We start from the raw sequence: 18012 nt of genomic DNA, 5'->3' as shown, positions 1-18012 counted from the left end.
CTTTTTCTCCGGCGATCCCCATGCCACCGCCCCGCCAACGCTCCGCCACCGCCGGCGACCACCGCCCCCATCCCGAACCCTAAGATAGATAGTGGGTTACCTCTCTGGTGAGCCCCCTCCCCACTGCGGCTGGTTCTTACTTCACCCCGGCGAGCCCCCCACCCCCTGAAAATCGACTGACCCAAAAGTCAATTCAGTCGACTGAAGTGTAGCTAAATCGGAGCAGCATCGCAAGCAAGAGCAAGAGCGAGAGCAGCAGCGCAAGCAAGGGCAATAGCAAGAGCAGAACAGGCAGGGGACCGAGAGCAAGAGCAGAGCACCAACGCGAGCAAGAGCTAAAGCAGCAGCAGCTCCTACTGATGTGGACGTCATCGCCGGGGGAGCGACGCCATGGAGGAAGTGGTCGGCGACGCCACCGTGGATGCAGTCGCGCCGTGTCGGCTCGGGACCGAGCGTCGGTAGCACCGTGAGATCGAATCAAGAAGAAAATGCGGCGATTAGTGTACAACCTCTTTGATGGCGCCGATTAGGCCGCAGCTTCATCTGAGGAAACGGTGATGATGATGCTCTTCTAGTGGTGCAGGTGAAGACGGCGGTGTGGGAATGGAGGTGGCGCGAAAGACGAGGGGAACGTCGGGGCAGCTCCTTGGAGGTGGAGGATGGGGTGGCTGAATCGGCGGGACGATGAGATCGACGATGGATCCTCATTCGGTACGGTGGATGAGGGATGTCGAGGTGTTGCTGAGGACGACGTCGTCGGGGAAGAGGCTCCGAATGGGTGGCGAACGGAGCAAGGTGTGGGGTTTCGTCGCGGGTTTTCGCGGCCTCGGTGTACGAATGGGTGGGCGGATGGGATGGCAGTGGGGAACCATGTCTTAGAGACGCGCTTGTCCGAAATGTGGGGTAAGTTACGAAAGTACCCCCACCGATTTGAGGTGGTTCTTTTGGTTCAGGGGTACCACGGGCATTTCGCATGTCGGGATTTCATAGGAGGTGGGAGTTTTCGCGCACGTTGTAATTTCAGAATAGCAAGGCGCGGGTTGAGATGGAGGGATTTGTCGGAGCACAACGAGACAAAGATATATCTTAAATATTTCGGGCTAACAAGGCGCGGGTTGAAATTTCTGGACAAGCCTAACGTGTACTGTACCAAATCAATGCGCACTACAAATGTCATTCAAAACTTTGAATTCATGTTATGTTCAATTAAAATATTTCGCTACGTGTATAATGCATGCAACCTACTACTCAAATGAACGTTTTAGTGCATTCCAAATGTATATACTACCGCTTCAATATGAACTAAATTTGAATTTGTTTCTCTATTTGAATAAGATCTACAGTAATGATTGTTGTGAAGTCAAAGCATTTGAATTCGTTTCTCTGTTTTAATAAGATCTACAATCATCATTATTGTCAAGTTAAACCATCATTTGTGTATTATCTTCATAGCACGCCACATGATTAGTCTCGAGTTACATACGAACTATGTGTACTATATGAACTCGAACTAGATTTTTTGAATCCACTTTATTTTGATTTCAAATCACATTACATTTCTAGCTCTAGCTAGATCTTCATAATCTAAACCATGTCTCATATGTATAATGTGTTTATCACATTATGTATGGTGCCCAGCCCCCTATGCCTACAAGTATTTAGATGTGAGTTGCAAACACCACACATTACCACAAATTCAAATAAAATGTGAGAATGTTCGATATATAGTATTGTTTAGATTGTTCGATATTTAGTTGTAAGCTACAAACGCCACACATTATCACAAATTCAAATAAAATGTGAGATTGTTTGATGTATAGTATGGTTTAGATTGTTCGGCATTTAGCTGTGAGTTGCAAACGCCGTGCATTATCACATTATGGTATAACATGTGCACAACACGTGTATCCCCGCTATATTCATGCATGCAATGTTTAAAACACTATGATCTCCTATTAAAATATATGAATCCGCTTTCATATAAATTATGATCTTTGTTATTCTCTTACACCCACACAATCCTCTAACCTTTGTAGCTACCACTAAATTTCTCTCGTGCATGCACACGCCCTCCTCGCCCTCCCCTCCCTCGACATTCTATCCACCGGGCACATTCATTTTTTTCTTTAGGTCGTTGTCCCAGAGTCTCCACAACTCCTTTCCAACACACACCGATCGATAAACCTCTCCAGCGATGCCTGCCTACAACATACACACACACACACACACACACACACACACCTTCAATCTCCTCCTTTATGTGTCCTTGCCTCGTGTATCTCATATGGTCAGACACACGTGTAAACTCTCGCCCCTCTTTTCATCGGTCTCACAACCGCACACTCCTCCCCCTATCTAGCTAGTAGTCGGGTCTCTCGCACCACCTCCTAGCTCCATTCTCTCTGTCTATCCATCTCGCTGGGCCTTATTTGCCTCTAACAAATGGACGTACACCGACCGATCTCTCGCTATACATATAGCTATCTAGGTCCTTATAACTCGTTTTCACCCACACGTCAATCAATCTACCTCATTAGTTGTGTCTCTTCCTTCCTCCGACAAACAACAATTGATCTACCGATCTAGTTAGGTTTGCTTACCAAACACATGGTTCCCCTTCATCATCCATGGATGCATCCCGACAGATCTATCACGCACATGCACACACAGAAACACATCCCCACTCTTATTGATAACATTGCAGTTCCACCCTCAGTTTGTCTAGTAGGCCTCTCCCACCATCTTCGAGAAGCAACTCCATCACCCATCCAGCACTCTACCCCTCTCCCTCCCTCTCCCTCCCTCTCTCTCTCCTCTCTCTCTCTCTGTCCCATCATATTTCTGATCCTTCAGTTATGTATGGATGTCGACCGATCTCCCTCAAGACATAGCTGGGTCTCTCCTTCTCAACACATATACGAGTCGCTCTACCTCTATAGTTAGGCCTCTGCCTACCCCTCCCCCACCCCCTCCCCCCCACACACACCGATACATCGAGCGCTCTAATCATGTCTCCCTGCCACACACAAACTTGACATGTGCCCTCTAACATTCCGGTAGGCCAGTCGCCCTATATCTTTGACTTGCACACACACACACACACAATTTCGATGGCTCTCTTCATCGATCTCGCACCCACCCACTTGATCCTCTCTTCGACTCTATCGATAGCTATGACCCCTCCCTCTCTTCTCGTGGATTGCCCAACCCTCTATGTATGATATGGATAGTCCTCCATTTCACACACATTGCATGCAAAATTTTGTTTGAGATGTCATCGACACATATTCCCACAAATAATTCATGAAATCAACCCCCCACCCCACCCCAAAACAAGAAACACTCACGAACGCGGTTTGTATCTCTCACACACACTCACGTAGGTGGGGGACATGCACGAAGAGAAGAGGTGCATGCACGGCGCACGTACTCCCATCTCTTTCCCAACCACACCCGCGCGGGTACACAGTGGAGCTCATTTCTGTATGAAAAAGGCAGCCCACATGGTAATTTGGCACGTGTACTGGTTGTCCACTTGGTGGAGGGAGGATCGTCTACCACGGGTGAACAAACAAATTGCGACTTGACGTGTTATGTTAAAGAAAAGAGGCAAACCATGTGGGGCCTACCTTAGAGGCAAGGCTCTATACACTGGAGTACTTTTGATGTGTCCCTTCAACTCGCAGAACGAGGAGAAGCTTTCTTAGTACGCCGTCTCCCCCGTTCCTAAATATAAGTCTTTGTAGAGATTTCACCATGAACCACATGCGGATGTATATAGATGCATTTTAAGTGTAGATTCATTCATTTTGGTCCGTATGTAGTGGAATCTCTACAAAGACTTGTCTACTAGTAATAGCTAGCCCCCACTACTAGGAATCCTCTATCCTCTCCTTGAGCCACATCATCAAAATTGATGTAGCCGTTAGATGAAGTAAATCAGTCCATAATAGCCGTCTGATCTACACGTTGAGAGGCTCCGCACTAAGCCACATGCAAGCATGCAGAAATACCGTGGCACATGCATGTGAGTCGGTAGCATGCATGTACGTGATCTTTTAAGTCCCATTAACATGTCAAAAAGAAAAATATAATCCCATTATGCAGTAGGAGTTGGCTGATCTTTTTTCCTTACGTGAGATGATCTAAATGATGATGGGAGTTTATTTAGTTTGGCTACCACATTTGTCATGCGGTTATAGAGTTTTTTTTAGTTCTATGAAATCGATAATTTTGCGTAGAGAGATATACCGCTGTTCCACGGCAACGCGCAGGGACTCATCTAGTAATATTTAGGAACGGAGGGAGTACTATGTAAAGAGTTAGGTGTCACACGGTGATAGTGTGAGGTGGGCCATGTAATCACTGAGCCTGCGTGTTTTCACTGCTCTTGCACGCCTCCGCTGTAAGAATGGAGAAAATTGTAATCTAGTAGTAGTACCTCCTTTCACCGAAAGCATGGGATATCCAGCAGTCCTAACACCTCAGTAATAAAGACCAATGAGCCGTCAAATCACATAGACCCAATAGTAAGTTGGACAGACGAAGCAACCATCACTCTTGCGCCAGTGAGAGGTCGCGTCCGCTCTGCCCGGGCATGAATGCGGCACCGATTCTTTGGAGCGGCGCTGACCGTTTCGGGCGGGAAGCGCGCACGGGCGATGGAGGGGCTTTGGGTGGGCCAGGATGGTCAGGAGCGGGCATGGCAGCTGTCCGCATGTCCCTACCGGACACGCCCGGAAACGAGAGGATGCACCGACTCTCGCGGCTAAAAGCATACACTAGACAACATCTCTCTGTAGGAGTAGGTCGATCTGTCGCTCTCTCTAACACACACATGCTGTTAAACACACACACATACACACACACACACGCACCTTGGTCCCGTTGCACCTTCTAATGTGACTTATTACACCTAGATGGAGGGAGTAGTAAGTATACGAGATACGGTGGCACACTGACTTAAGTCGAATACAAGTGCCCAAAATTTGTGTGCATGTTATAATAAGGATTCACTTAAAATAGTACGTGAGCAAACAGAGGGATCAATTGGACAGTTTTCCCGAGCAGTAGTGAGATGTGTGAGGTAAGAAACACCGCTGGCGCTTTTAATTTTTCTTATTAATTTGTTTGTTTCACCCTCTGACTGGTGGGACCCAACGTACTATGTGGAGAGAGGTAAGGTGACTAAGGCTGCATTATTTCTGCACCACTGTGGATAGTCTTACCACCAAAGCCACATGACACGATTATGATTGAAATCCCAATGACTCCCACACACAAAAAAAACACGGCATGCTTGTCACACAAATGCAGGAATGTATAAAAGGTTATTTCCCTCTCATTGAACATAACGGGAGGGTTGTGTAGCTGGTTAGCCTGTTCGCTCATCAAACTTGAGGTCTCGGGTTCGATAACTACACTTGAGCATAATTTGTGCCAGGAGGATTCTTTGACTGGTCAAAATGTTTTCTAGGGTTTGCACTCTTCACACACTCTCTCTAGTATATATATACACGCTGGAGCCTCAGTGCTTGTAATTGCTCTCTTCACACTCTCTCGCCCTCTCCCGCTGGAGCCTCATCACTTGTAGTTGCTCTCTTCACACTCTCTCGCCCTCTCCATATCTAAAAAAGACTTCATTGGCCTCTCTCTCCCCTCACTGCTGCTCAAAGAGCCGGCAGGATCCATCCGCCGGGAAGGGAAGGAGGCTTAACGCTGTCGCCGTTGGCGAGGGACTACCGGCGCAGCTATTCACTTTCCACCTAGCGGCGGCGCGGGAGGGCCTCCGACCCCTTCTTCTCCGCCGTCGTCCCGTCGCCCACCGAACCACACCCCAAGAACCTTAAGGTATAGTTTACTTACTCCACATGCATTGTTCTAGCTGCATGTATACCATGAATCTAGGACATGGTTCAAAGAGGAAAGGAGTGGGGGAAAGTAGTGGGAAAAGTTATATATAGCATCAATCTAGGACGTGGTTCAAAGAGGAAATGAAGGTGAAAAGTTGTATAGCATGAATCTAGGACGTGGTTCAAAGAGGAAAGGAATGGGGGAAAGTAGTGGGGAAAGTTGTATTGCATAAATCTAGGACGTGGTTCAAACAGGAAAGGAAGGGGCGAAAGTACTAGTTCAAAAAGGAAAGGAAGGGACAAGGCTGTAGAGTTTGAGCAAGACTAGATTTGCTGCGCTCACATAGGGAAAGGTGTCTAAAGATAACAAAACTGGGACCAACACAAATATGCTCCTTGGTTGTTTGTTCTTTGTTGCAACAGACTGTGCATGACCACAGTACATCGGTAGATGCACATGGTGCTGGTGCGTCCACTGTCTCGTGCAACTCATTAGCTGTTGTTAATCTAAGGCCATGTTTGGTTAAAAACTCCCTAGTCCCTACATGCTTGGTTCCAGGGACTAAACATGGACTAGAGGTTATTAAATGACATGCTAAAAGACCATGTTACCCCTAGTAATGAACTAATAGAGACAAGGTGCGATGCGTGGCAGGGGCAACTGTTGGAAAAAGTCCCAAAAAGACTCCCTCGGGGTCTTCTTTCTTTAGTCCAAAATGCCCACTTTTAGTCCCTAAAAGTCCCTCCTGTTTGGTTTAGATGGGACTGACACGGAGTTTTTTTAGTCCCTACACCAAAATGTCCTTGTAAACAAACACCCTCTAATAATGCCGCTGGAAAATTGATGCAATGCCACAGTTAAAAGCAAATTACATGTTTAACGAATTTTATTGTTAATATAATCTCTATGTTAATATTAATCAATGCCACCGTTTGAGAAATGCTACTGTCTTGCTTTCTTTCCCATTTAGATAAGGTAGATACTTCTTTTTGTTGGCTTCTGTGTCATCCATCGTTATTGACCACTAATTGTTTCCTTTGCACCTCTGTGTAAACAGGGTTATCTACTTCACCTCGTTTCCATTGTGACCTTTTGTTGCACTGCACAAAACACTTTTGTTTTAAGAGTGTTTTGTGCAGTTCAACCAAAATGTCACACCGACAACGTTGCTTGATTGCTTGATCTTAGTGGAACTGCACAAGAGGAGATCTTACTTCCTATCCGTTAAGGCGAATTTGGTTCAGATCTTCTTCTTATGAGTTTTTTGAATTCCGCATCATGAGAGGTCAGTACTAGCCTTCTTTCACATGATTCTGCAGTGTGCTTTCATATGTTGTGCTACTTTTACGATAATGTTGCTTGATTTTAGTGAACTGCACAAATGGAGACAAGACTTCCAATCTGTATGTGCACCGTAATATCCCATTGAGGTAAGATAAGGATATTTCACAACTGTTGGCCTGTATTTTGCCACTTTCATCAGAAAATTAAGTTTAGTACTATACTTGTGCTCCCTAATTGACATGCCAAATCTTACATTGAAGGCGAAGCTTGTCTGTTATTGAACCAAGTGATGAAGGGGAAGAACAAGCAGAAGAAAAACAAAAATCAACTCCCGGTGCTGTAATGAAGCAATGGAACTGTGATGACACAAGTAATGATATAGTTTTGCATCTTAATTTATTGCTATGGCTGGAACGAGCAATTGTTTTGCCACTGATTTGATGCCACTCTTAATGTAATATGTAATTATCTCTACTTGTGCAAACAGGGATCTTCTTTGAAGATACCATATATTTTAGTGGAACTGCACAAGAAGATGTTGGAAACATTAAACTAATCGAGGAGTATATAGTAAGCATAGCCACCACCATAGATAGCAACAGATGGTTCTAGAGAAGTGCTTCATCTGTATGCTCTACACAATAAGCCTCTTGACAAAGGTTGGTACTCGCCCACTGATTTCATCCATATGATTGAGCTTTGTCATCTCTATTGGTGTTGTGCTACTGTTTAGATACTGTCATGAAAAAGTGGTATTTTCCTTGAGAAGTGCTTCGTATGTGCTATTTTAAATATTTCCTTTCCTTTTTTGAGCAAACAGGGATGCTAGCATTTAGTAGTCCTCTTGTCTTTGCACAACAGGATCATCTTCCTCTGAAGAAGAATATGGAGTATGTGAAGTGACTAGTTCCGATTATGCCAGGATCAAGAAGCCCTATCTATCTTCTCATCAGAAGGAGCAGATGAAGGATGGTTACATTACTCCCCACAAGACCAAACTAACTTCAGCACAGAACGACTGACAAATCTCCATTTTTTTTGTTGTGATGCGCAAGTACAATGTTGTTCTTGGATTCTTTCTGGTGAGTTCCATTTTTCTAAAAGTGTGCTCTACATGGACCATGTATGTGCCTGTTGAAACTGTCAATTCATAGTACATTTTGCTTTATACTAATCACTTTTTTGTATTTGTGCAAATAGGGGTGCTCAGCTTGATTTCAGTGGGAACTGCACAAACTGTTCATGAATACATCGAATCATTCATTTCTACCACAAGAAAGGAGGTGCCGATAAGTTCAAGGCGTTGCAACATATAAGGGTGAAATCATACAAGCTACGCGCGAATTTGGTTGATTTTGATGGAACTGCACAAAAAGAACAGCTGGCTTATTTAGCACGAGGTGCCATGTCAATGTACGAACTGATGGCAAACCCTGCCCATTCCACAATCATAGGCATTTGATATTTGGGAATGGGACAACCTTGTCAAATTTTGCTCATTGATTTTAGCAAGACATGTGTTTGATATTTTCGAATGGGACGCCCTTTGCTGTTAGCAGCGTCGATCAATTTTTTCTTTATTCTTTAGTTGTGAAGTAAATATTGCCTCTGACATGCGAGTCGCTGAGATGCATAATCATCGATTGTTTTCAACGTTCTCTATGAATTGCCAGGCCTGTGTGTTTGATTGCAATGTACAGAAACGCTAAAAAGCTGCTCAAACTCTTTGTACTCCTTCTGTTCCTTTTTACTTCGCACATTGTGAAAGTGCATACTTTTTTGTATAAGATTGGTCAAAGTAGAGATACTTTGACTGCAGACAAAACTTGTATGAAGATTAGAAAGGACCGGAGGGAGTACATGTGAAACTGCTGCAAATGAGGTGATCACCCTGGGAATAATGCTAGTACGTATTGTTTTGCATGTTCATCCAATGCCAGTGATACAGGAATTCGAACTAATCGAAATAAATTCATTCATACACGGTCGGATTTCATATAAACATGCCGGATTTCATTACATTTCATACATTCTTCAACAAAAAAGGGGTGCGCTGGAGGTATAATTAATTAACCGAAGCTACCCACCTGTGTCCCGCTGAGCCGAACAGAAGCTTCGCTGACTTAACTGCAGGTGCAGTTGTGTAATTGACATGTGGCCTGTTGGGCCCATGTGTCAGTCAACCAACTTGTGTCGTTTGAAGGCAGAGCAATCGCCTGCACCAGGAAGCGGGGCGGGCGGCGCGGACTGTTTCAGGCAGAAAGCACGCCCGGGTGAGGAGATGACTTTACTTAGAGAGGATGACAATGGGGACCCACCAGGTCCATAGACTCACGTACGCAAGTGCCTCCTTATTATATATAACTATAATTTATTTTGCTTTCTCCTGGTTTCCTGACATCACGGTCCCACACCATTGTCAACCTATGTAGTAGTCAATAAACGAGATAATTGCACAAGAAGTGGCCGACAGCTGGGACCAAGCAGCTCGAGCAGTATTTGTGTTTTTGAGGTGTGAGCAGAGCAGAGTTTTTTGATGTTTAGCCCAGATATTAATTTTTCTCCTCTGAACAACAACAAAAAAATCGCTGCAGGTAATAACTGGGCGGGCTGTGGCCCGTCTAGCCCGGGCCAGATATCCAGCCCAGATATTAATTTTTTTCAAGCTAAAAATGGCTAGCCTAGCTATACTTTTTTAGGAATACCCAGGCAAGGTCAAGTTGTTATTCTCCGCCCCGCTGGGCTGCAAATCTTTCCTAGGAGGGATGCATTAGGCTTAACAAGAAAATGGGCTTTAAGAAATAATAAATGGGATGCAATTATAAAAACTGGGCAGTAACTATAAAAAAATGCACCAAACACGTGATTACTTTATAAAATATTATTTTTGGATATTGAAAATTTTAATTTCATTAATTGTTGCGAGCGCAATGTTTCATTGGATTTTTATGTACTATAAATTTATATTGAAATTGTATTTAATCTGACTAGAAATTTCAGGATAAAAATATTTCGGATCCCATCAAAATGTGGGAAATTTTATTGAATTCTGTTTTGAACGGTTGGTTGAAATGGGTTGTACTTTTAACAAACTGTAAATGGGCTGTAGTAAATTTCATTAGAATTCAAAAATGGGCTACACGTTCTTACAAATCTCAAATGGGCTATAAGTTCTCTGCCACACACTTCTGGCCTTACTAAGTTGACGCGTCCCCTAAAAAAACAGAGTTGACGCGTATGCAAGGCTTTGTCAACTTATAGTCAACACATGGTTCTAGCAGCAGTGGCCGTTGGATGTCCATCCAACGGATGCCGTGCTTCTTCTTCAATCTCGGATATTCTAGCTTCACCCGCCCAAAAAATGATTCCTCCCCCTGACATCTGGGGCGCACCGTTTCGGAAGCTGACCTGTGGGCCTACTAAGTTGACGTACCAAGGGCTTTGTCAACTTAGTCAATATAAACGATTCTAGCTGCAGTGACCATACGATGTCCATCTAGCGGCTGTCATGCTTCTTCAACCTCTCGTCTTCTTGCTCCAGCCGCCCAAAGCAGCACCGGTCGTGCCGCCTGCTCCTGCCTCCCGTGGCCGGCTGTGCTGCCGCAGAGGCCTCACCGCCCCCTACTACTCCCACCGCTGGCCAGGCCATCCCTCCACTCACCCACCCCCTTGTTATTCTGCGGCGACGGCAACGCAGCCGAACCAGTGTACCCTCGTACTCCTCTCCGCCTGTGTATCCACTGCCGTGTCTTCCCCGGCTCCGCGTCGTCCCCTTCCTAGGCCTCGCCGTCATCCACCGCCCTGGTGCTCTCGGCATGGCGTGGTCAACATGGTCAAGGAACGACTTCCATCGGACATGGACTGTACATGGAGAGGCTGACAGCTGGGTCCACGGCATCTGCAAGGAAGTGCCTCCTTATTACCCGCAAATAATTATTCCTCCACCTGACAGCAGGGACCCACCGGACGGGCCACCAAATTTCGCGAAAAAAATGATTTGCCCCCTGACTACTGGGACCCACGAGCTACATCTTCGCACGCAAGGAAGTGCGTCCGAAAAAAAATCGATTCGCCCCCTGATTGTTGGGACCCACCAACTACATCTTCACACGCAAGGAAGTGCGTCCGAAAAAAACCAACACACCTTCGCACACAAGGAAGTGCGTCCGGGCAAAAAAAACGATTCGCCCCCCTGACTGCTGGGACCCAGCAGCTACACCTTCACATGCAAGTGCGTCCGGGCAAAAAAACAAAACGATTCGCCCCCCTGACTACTAGGACCCACCAGCTACATCTTCGTAGGCAAGGAAGTGCCTGACAGTCGGGACCCACCTGGTCGAAGCATACGTAGCGTTGTCATTCTGGTCGCGAACATGTACGTACATACTGGTCGATGTAGAGGCATGCACGTGTTGTAGTAGAGGCGCGCACATAGCATGTACATGTACGTACATCGGCCAGGGTGCAAGAAAGAAAATACGGCCACGTATGTGTACATACGGGCAGGGTCTCGAACGCCTACTCGCGCATACGTACGGCCAGGGCTCGTGTACATGGCTAGGTCGGAACGGAGAAACAACGTCGTCGTCGTGTTCATGGGGAGGCAACGGAATGTGTCGTGTTCATGGGGAGGCAACGGAATGCGTCGTGTTCATGGGGAGGCAACGGAATGCGTCATGTTCATCGGGAGGCAACAGAATGCGTCGTGTTCATCGGTAGGCAACGGAACACGTGGGAGACAACCAGCTGGGTCGGAACGGAATGCGTGGTCGTGTCATCGGGAGGGCTTGGACGGAACATGCGATGGAAACGAGGCCTGGCGTACCACAGAACAGAGGAAACGGACCTCCTACGGTCGAAACGGGGGTCCTGTTGATAGGGAGGGGTGTGGCATACCGCAAAATGGAGGAAACGGACCTCCTACGGTCGAAATGGGGGTCCTGTTGATCGGGAGGGGTGTGGAGTACCGCAAAACGGACGAAACGGACTTCCTACGGTCGAAACGGAGGTCATGTTCATCGGGAGGGGTGTGGCGTACCACAAAACGGGACTCCACGGGATACTGTTCATCTCCACCGTCGACCTCCTCCAGCCTCCACGGGCTACCGTCGACCTCCTCCAGCCTCCACAGGCTCCTGTTCATCCAGCCTCCACCGCGCGCTACTCCACCGACTACTGTTCAACCACCCCTCCATCGTCTACTGTTCATCTAGCCCTCCACACCACGGGGTCCTGTTTAACCACCCCTCCACGGGCACCCCTCCACTGTCTACTGTTCATCTAGCCCTCCACACCACGGGGTCCTGTTCATCCAGAGGCAACGCCACCACTAACTGTTCATCCACCCCCCCGCAACGCTCACTGTTCATCCAATCGATCGGCTTCGGTTAGCAGCAGTAGTGAAGGAATTGCTCGATCGGGTTCAGTTAACAGCCATCGATCGATCGCTCGGGTTCAGTAACGTGTAGCCTGCAGTGCAATCGCTCGGGTTCAGTTAGAGCCAACGCCTCGCACACATGCGCGTACGTGTACGAGAGAAACGCGCAACGCTCGTCCCTTGACCTCCCACCGTAACCGGGAACTCCCCGAAATTTTCCTCGCCCTCGCTTCTACCATGGTTTTTTCCGTCATGGACGGCCCAAAGAATGTCATGCAGCTGCGTCTCCGGCCCGCCCAGGATGAAAAGCCCATTTTCTGTCATGATTTTTTGTCATAGAAGTAGGAGCCCACCACATCTGTGATGATACCAGGTTTTGTCACAACTATCATCATAGAAGTGTCATATGCATGACAGAAAAAAAATTCGTTCGACCCAAAATGTCACGGATGTCTCTTTTTTTTGTAGTGAAGAGACTTTTTGTTATTTGGTTGCAGGGTTGTTTGAGAGAGACTATCTTCATCCTACGCCTCCCACGGATTGATAAACCTTAGGTCATCCAGTTGAGGGAAATTTGCTACTGTCCTACAAAACTCTGCGCTTGGAGGCCCAACACGAGTCTACAGGAAGAAGGTTGTGTAGTAGACATCAGTGCCCCCCTGGCTCTTCTAACTCTAATCTCTTCTCTATAAATACCCAAGTATTCCCCTTACATCAGGGGACACACCAAAAATACTTTCCCGCTGCCGCAAGCTTCTGTTCTGGTGAGATCCCATCTTGGGGACTTTACCGACACTCTGCCAAGGGGGATTCGATCACGGAGGGCCTCTACACCAACCTTGCTGCCCTTCCGATGATGTGTGAGTATTTTACCATAGACCTATGGGTCCATATCTAGTAGCTAGATGGCTTCTTCTCTCTCTTTGATCTTCCATACAATGTTCTCCTCGATGTTCTTGGAGATCTATTCAATGTAGTCTTCCTTTGCGGTGCGTTTGTTGAGATCCGATGAATTGTTGATTTATGATAAGGTTATCTATGAATATTATTTGAGTCTTGTCTGAACTCTTTTAGGCATGATTAAGATAGTTTTGTATTTCTCTCTGATCTATCGATTTGGTTTGGCCAACTAGATTGGTTTTTCTTGCAATGGAATAGGTGCTTTGTCATGGGTTCATGATACGTCTCCAACGTATCTATAATTTTTGATTGTTCCATGCTATTATACTATCTGTTTTGGATATTTTATATGCATTAGTACGCTATTTTATATGACTCTTGGGACTAACCTATTAACCTAGAGCCTAGTGCCAGTTTCTGTTTTTTCCTTGTTTTAGAGTTTCGCAGAAAAGGAATACCAAACGGAGTCCAAATGGAATAAAACTTTCGTGGTGATTTTTCTTGGACCAGAGGACACCCAGTGGACTTGGAGTGCAAGTCAGAAGAGCCACGAGGCGTCCACAAGGGTGGAGGGCTCGCCCCCCCAACCTTGTGGGCCCCTCGTAGACCTCCTTGTTGGTGTCAAAACCAGCCGATCTCGGGTAGGGGGTCCTGAACTGTGCATCTGAGGATCGAATGTAACAAGAGGTTGGGCATGGGCTGGACTATTAGGCCATAAAGATACAAGATGGACGACTTTCTCCCATGTTCAGATAGGACTCTTCTTTGTGTGGATGGCAAGCCAGGCGGCCGGATATACTATTTCCTTTCCATGTAACCGACTTTGTATAACCCTAGTCTCCTCCGGTGTCTATATAAACTGGAGGGTTTAGTCTGTAGAGACGATGATAATTAGATAGGCCAGACTTCTAGGGTTTTAGCCATTACGATCTCGTGGTAGATCAACTCTTGTAACCCCCATACTCATCAATATTAATCTAGCAGGACGTAGGGTTTTACCTGCATCGAGAGGGCCTGAACCTGGGTAAACATTGCGTTCCCTGTCTCCTATTACCATCAACCTCAGACGCATAGTTCGGGACGCCCTACCCGAGATCCACCGGTTTTGACACCAACATTGGTGCTTTTATTGAGAGTTCGCTGTGTCGCCGCCAAGAGGTTCGATGGCCCCGTCAATCATCCACAAAAATATTGTCTAGGGAGAAACCTTCCTCCCTGGACAGATCTTCATGTTCGGCGGCTTCGCACTGCTGTCCAACTCGCTTGGCCATATAGAGCAGATCGATAGCTACGCCCTTGGCCACCAGGTCAAATTTGGAAGCTTGAACTACGTCGCGGACATCTGCATCGACTTGATCTTCAACGGATTCGAGACCGCGGCAGTAGCCGCTCCCTATCAACATGATGAACACGATTTAAATCTGTCATCGAACCACACCGGGGAGATGGAACCTACAACCGCTCTGGCTCTAGATCCGGAGCAGGTCATGCCATCCGAGGACGGGAGGCTTAGCCCCGCCATGGAGGCTGCAGACTCATCGGCGTTGGAGCCGCACACAGACGCAACATCAAGTGAGATCTATGTTGCCTGAACCTTGGACATGTTTCCGGCTACAGTTTCCGAAGCTTGTGCATCTGTGCACGACGAGCCTGATCGGGCGTCGATCGTTGAATTCAGCTCTGCGGAGATCTTCCGGCACTCACCTTTAGGCGATGTGCTAAAGTCATTAAAAATACTCTCCCTAGCGGGGGACTCACAACCGAATTATATCCACTTTGAACTAGAGGTCGATGATGGAGAATTTTTCTTCCCACCCTCGCCCAGTTAATAGCCACTGTCGAAGACCTATCTGACATGCTTGATTATGGCTCTGACGACATCGATGGTATGGACGATGATTTTGGAGAAGAAGAGGCCCAAAACCTGCCGTTTACCGAACGTTGGACGGCCACTTCCTCGTATGACATATACATGTTGGATGCACCAAAAGTGAATAGCGGCGATGAAAAGGAAGATCCGGGTGAGGATAAACCTCCCGAGATACAACCAAAGTGCCGGCGTTAGCGGTACCGCTCTAAGTCACACCGCAACAAAGACAGCAACACCGGCACATGATAAGATAACACTCCGGACGGTGCCGAAGACAATGAAGATCCCGTTGAGGCAACTGGCGGACTAAATGAATGGGAAGACATGCAAGTTAGCCCTAGTGAACAGGCCACGCACGAAGACTCGGAGGACAATAATTATCTTCCGCTCTTCGAGGATGAGGCGAGCCTTGGCACTGAGGATTTTATCGTGCCTGAGGAACCTCTCGAGCAGGAGCGCTTTAAGCGCCAGCTAATAGACAATGCAAGGAGCCTGAAAAAGAAGCAGCAACAACTTCAAGCTGATCAAGACCTGCTCAATGACAGATGGACTAACGTCCTGGAAGCCGAGGAATACAACCTCAAGCGACCACTCAAAAGTTACCCGAAGCGCAATTTACTACCTCAATTCGATGAGGAGGCGCTGGAGCCTGTGCCATCAGTGCACAATACGGCTGACCGACCACCACGTGGTCGGGACAAAGCGGCAACCAAAGCCGAATACCAGCCTGTACCACCTCACCATAAAGACAGAGACAAAACTGCTCAGAGATACACATATTTTCTCCGGCAGGGCCTGAAGAATAAAGCAGGTCCAGCCAGACGGATCTATGTATCACGGGGGCGTGCCCTGACGCACGACGACGGCTATCAAGCCGAACATGGCAAGTATAGTTACGTCCGAGCCGAAAATCGCAGACGGACTCTATCCGGGGTACATCGTGACCCGTCCCGATATAGAGGCGCTTCACACCCACTCTGCTTCACTAATGAAGTAATGGAACATGAATTCCTAGAAGGGTTCAAACCCGTCAATATCAAATCATATGATGGAACCACAGATCCTATGGTATGGATTGAAGACTTTATCCTCCATATTCACATGGCGTGCGGCAATGATCTTCATGCCATCAAATACCTACCCCTAAAACTTAAGGGACCTGCTCGACACTGGCTGAATAGCCTGCTTGAAAACTCTATTGGCAGCTGGGAGGACTTGGAAGAAGCCTTCCTTGACAACTTCCAAGGTACATATTTTCGACCTCCGTATGCTGACGACTTAAGTCACACAATCCAACAGCCCGGAGAGTCGGCTAGGAAATTCTGGACTAGATTCTTAACCAAAAAGAACCAGATCGTCAACTGTCCGGATGCCAAAGCCTTGGCGGCATTTAAACATAGCATACGGGACGAATGGCTCGCTCGACACCTCGGCCAAGAAAAGCCGAACTCCATGGCAGCCCTCACGGCACTCATGACCCGCTTTTGCGTGGGCGAAGATAGCTGGCTAGCCCACAGTAAGAACAATACAAGCGAGCCTAGCACTTCGGAAGCCAGAAACAGAAATGGCAAGCCCTGACACAACAAACATAGACATTGAGGCAATGGTGATAACACCGAGGACACGGCGGTCAACGCCGGATTCAGTGGCTCCAAGTCCGGTCAGCGGAAGAAGCCATATAAAAGAAATAATTAGGGCCCTTCCAGCCTGGACTGCATACTCGATCGCCCATGCCAGATCCATGGTACCCCTGATAAACTAGCCAATCATACCCACAGGAGTTGTTGGCTCTTCAAACATGTCAGAAAGTTAAATGACGAAGACAAAGAGAAGGGGTCGCAAAGCGAGAACGACGACGAGGAGCCCCGTCCACCAAACACAGGAGGACAGAAGAAGTTTCCTCCTCAAATCAAAACAGTGAACATGATATACGCCACCCATATCCCCAAGAGGGAGCGCAAATGCGTGCTTAGGGACGTCTATGCGACAGAGCCAGTCGCCTCAAAATTCAACCCATGGTCATCATGCCCGATCACTTTCGATCGTAGGGATCATCCGACCAGTATCCGTCATGGCGGGTCAGCCACACTGGTCCTCGACCCAATAATTGATGGATTTCATCTCACACGAGTCCTCATGGACGGCGGAAGTAGCCTCAACCTGCTTTACCAGGACACAATGCGCAAAATGATCATTGATCTGTCAAGGATCAAGCCCACCAACGCTACCTTTAAAGGAGTTATACCAGGTGTAGAGGCCCACTGCTTGGGCTCAATCACATTGGAGGTCATCTTCGGATATCCGAACAACTTCCGAAGCGAGGAGTTAATCTTTGATATCACCCCCTTCCGCAGTGACTATCACGCTCTGCTGGGACAAACTGTGTTTGCCTGATTCAATGCAGTACCGCACTATGCTTATCTCAAGCTCAAGATGCCCGGACCACGCGGTGTCATAACAGTTAATGGAAATACAGAGCGCTCCCTCCGCACAAAGGAGCACACCGCTACCCTGGCAGCAGAAGTACAGAGCGGCCTCGACAAGCAGAACCTTAATTCGGTAGCTATACTCGTGAACAATGTCAAATGAGTCTGGGCTACCATGCGCCAGGACAACCCAGCTCGTCAAGAGCTCAACTAGCAATTCGGCTTCCGTCCCAGACCACACCAAGTGGCGGCATTTGCGTCGCGTGTACATAACTACGCACTCAAAATACCATGGGCATAGA

The sequence above is a fragment of the Triticum dicoccoides genome, chromosome 5A, assembly GCF_002162155.2.
Source record: "Triticum dicoccoides isolate Atlit2015 ecotype Zavitan chromosome 5A, WEW_v2.0, whole genome shotgun sequence".
In the NCBI taxonomy this organism is placed as follows: domain Eukaryota; kingdom Viridiplantae; phylum Streptophyta; class Magnoliopsida; order Poales; family Poaceae; genus Triticum; species Triticum dicoccoides.
The sequence above is the reverse complement of the archived record's forward strand: the minus strand, read 5'-3'. Positions refer to the sequence as shown.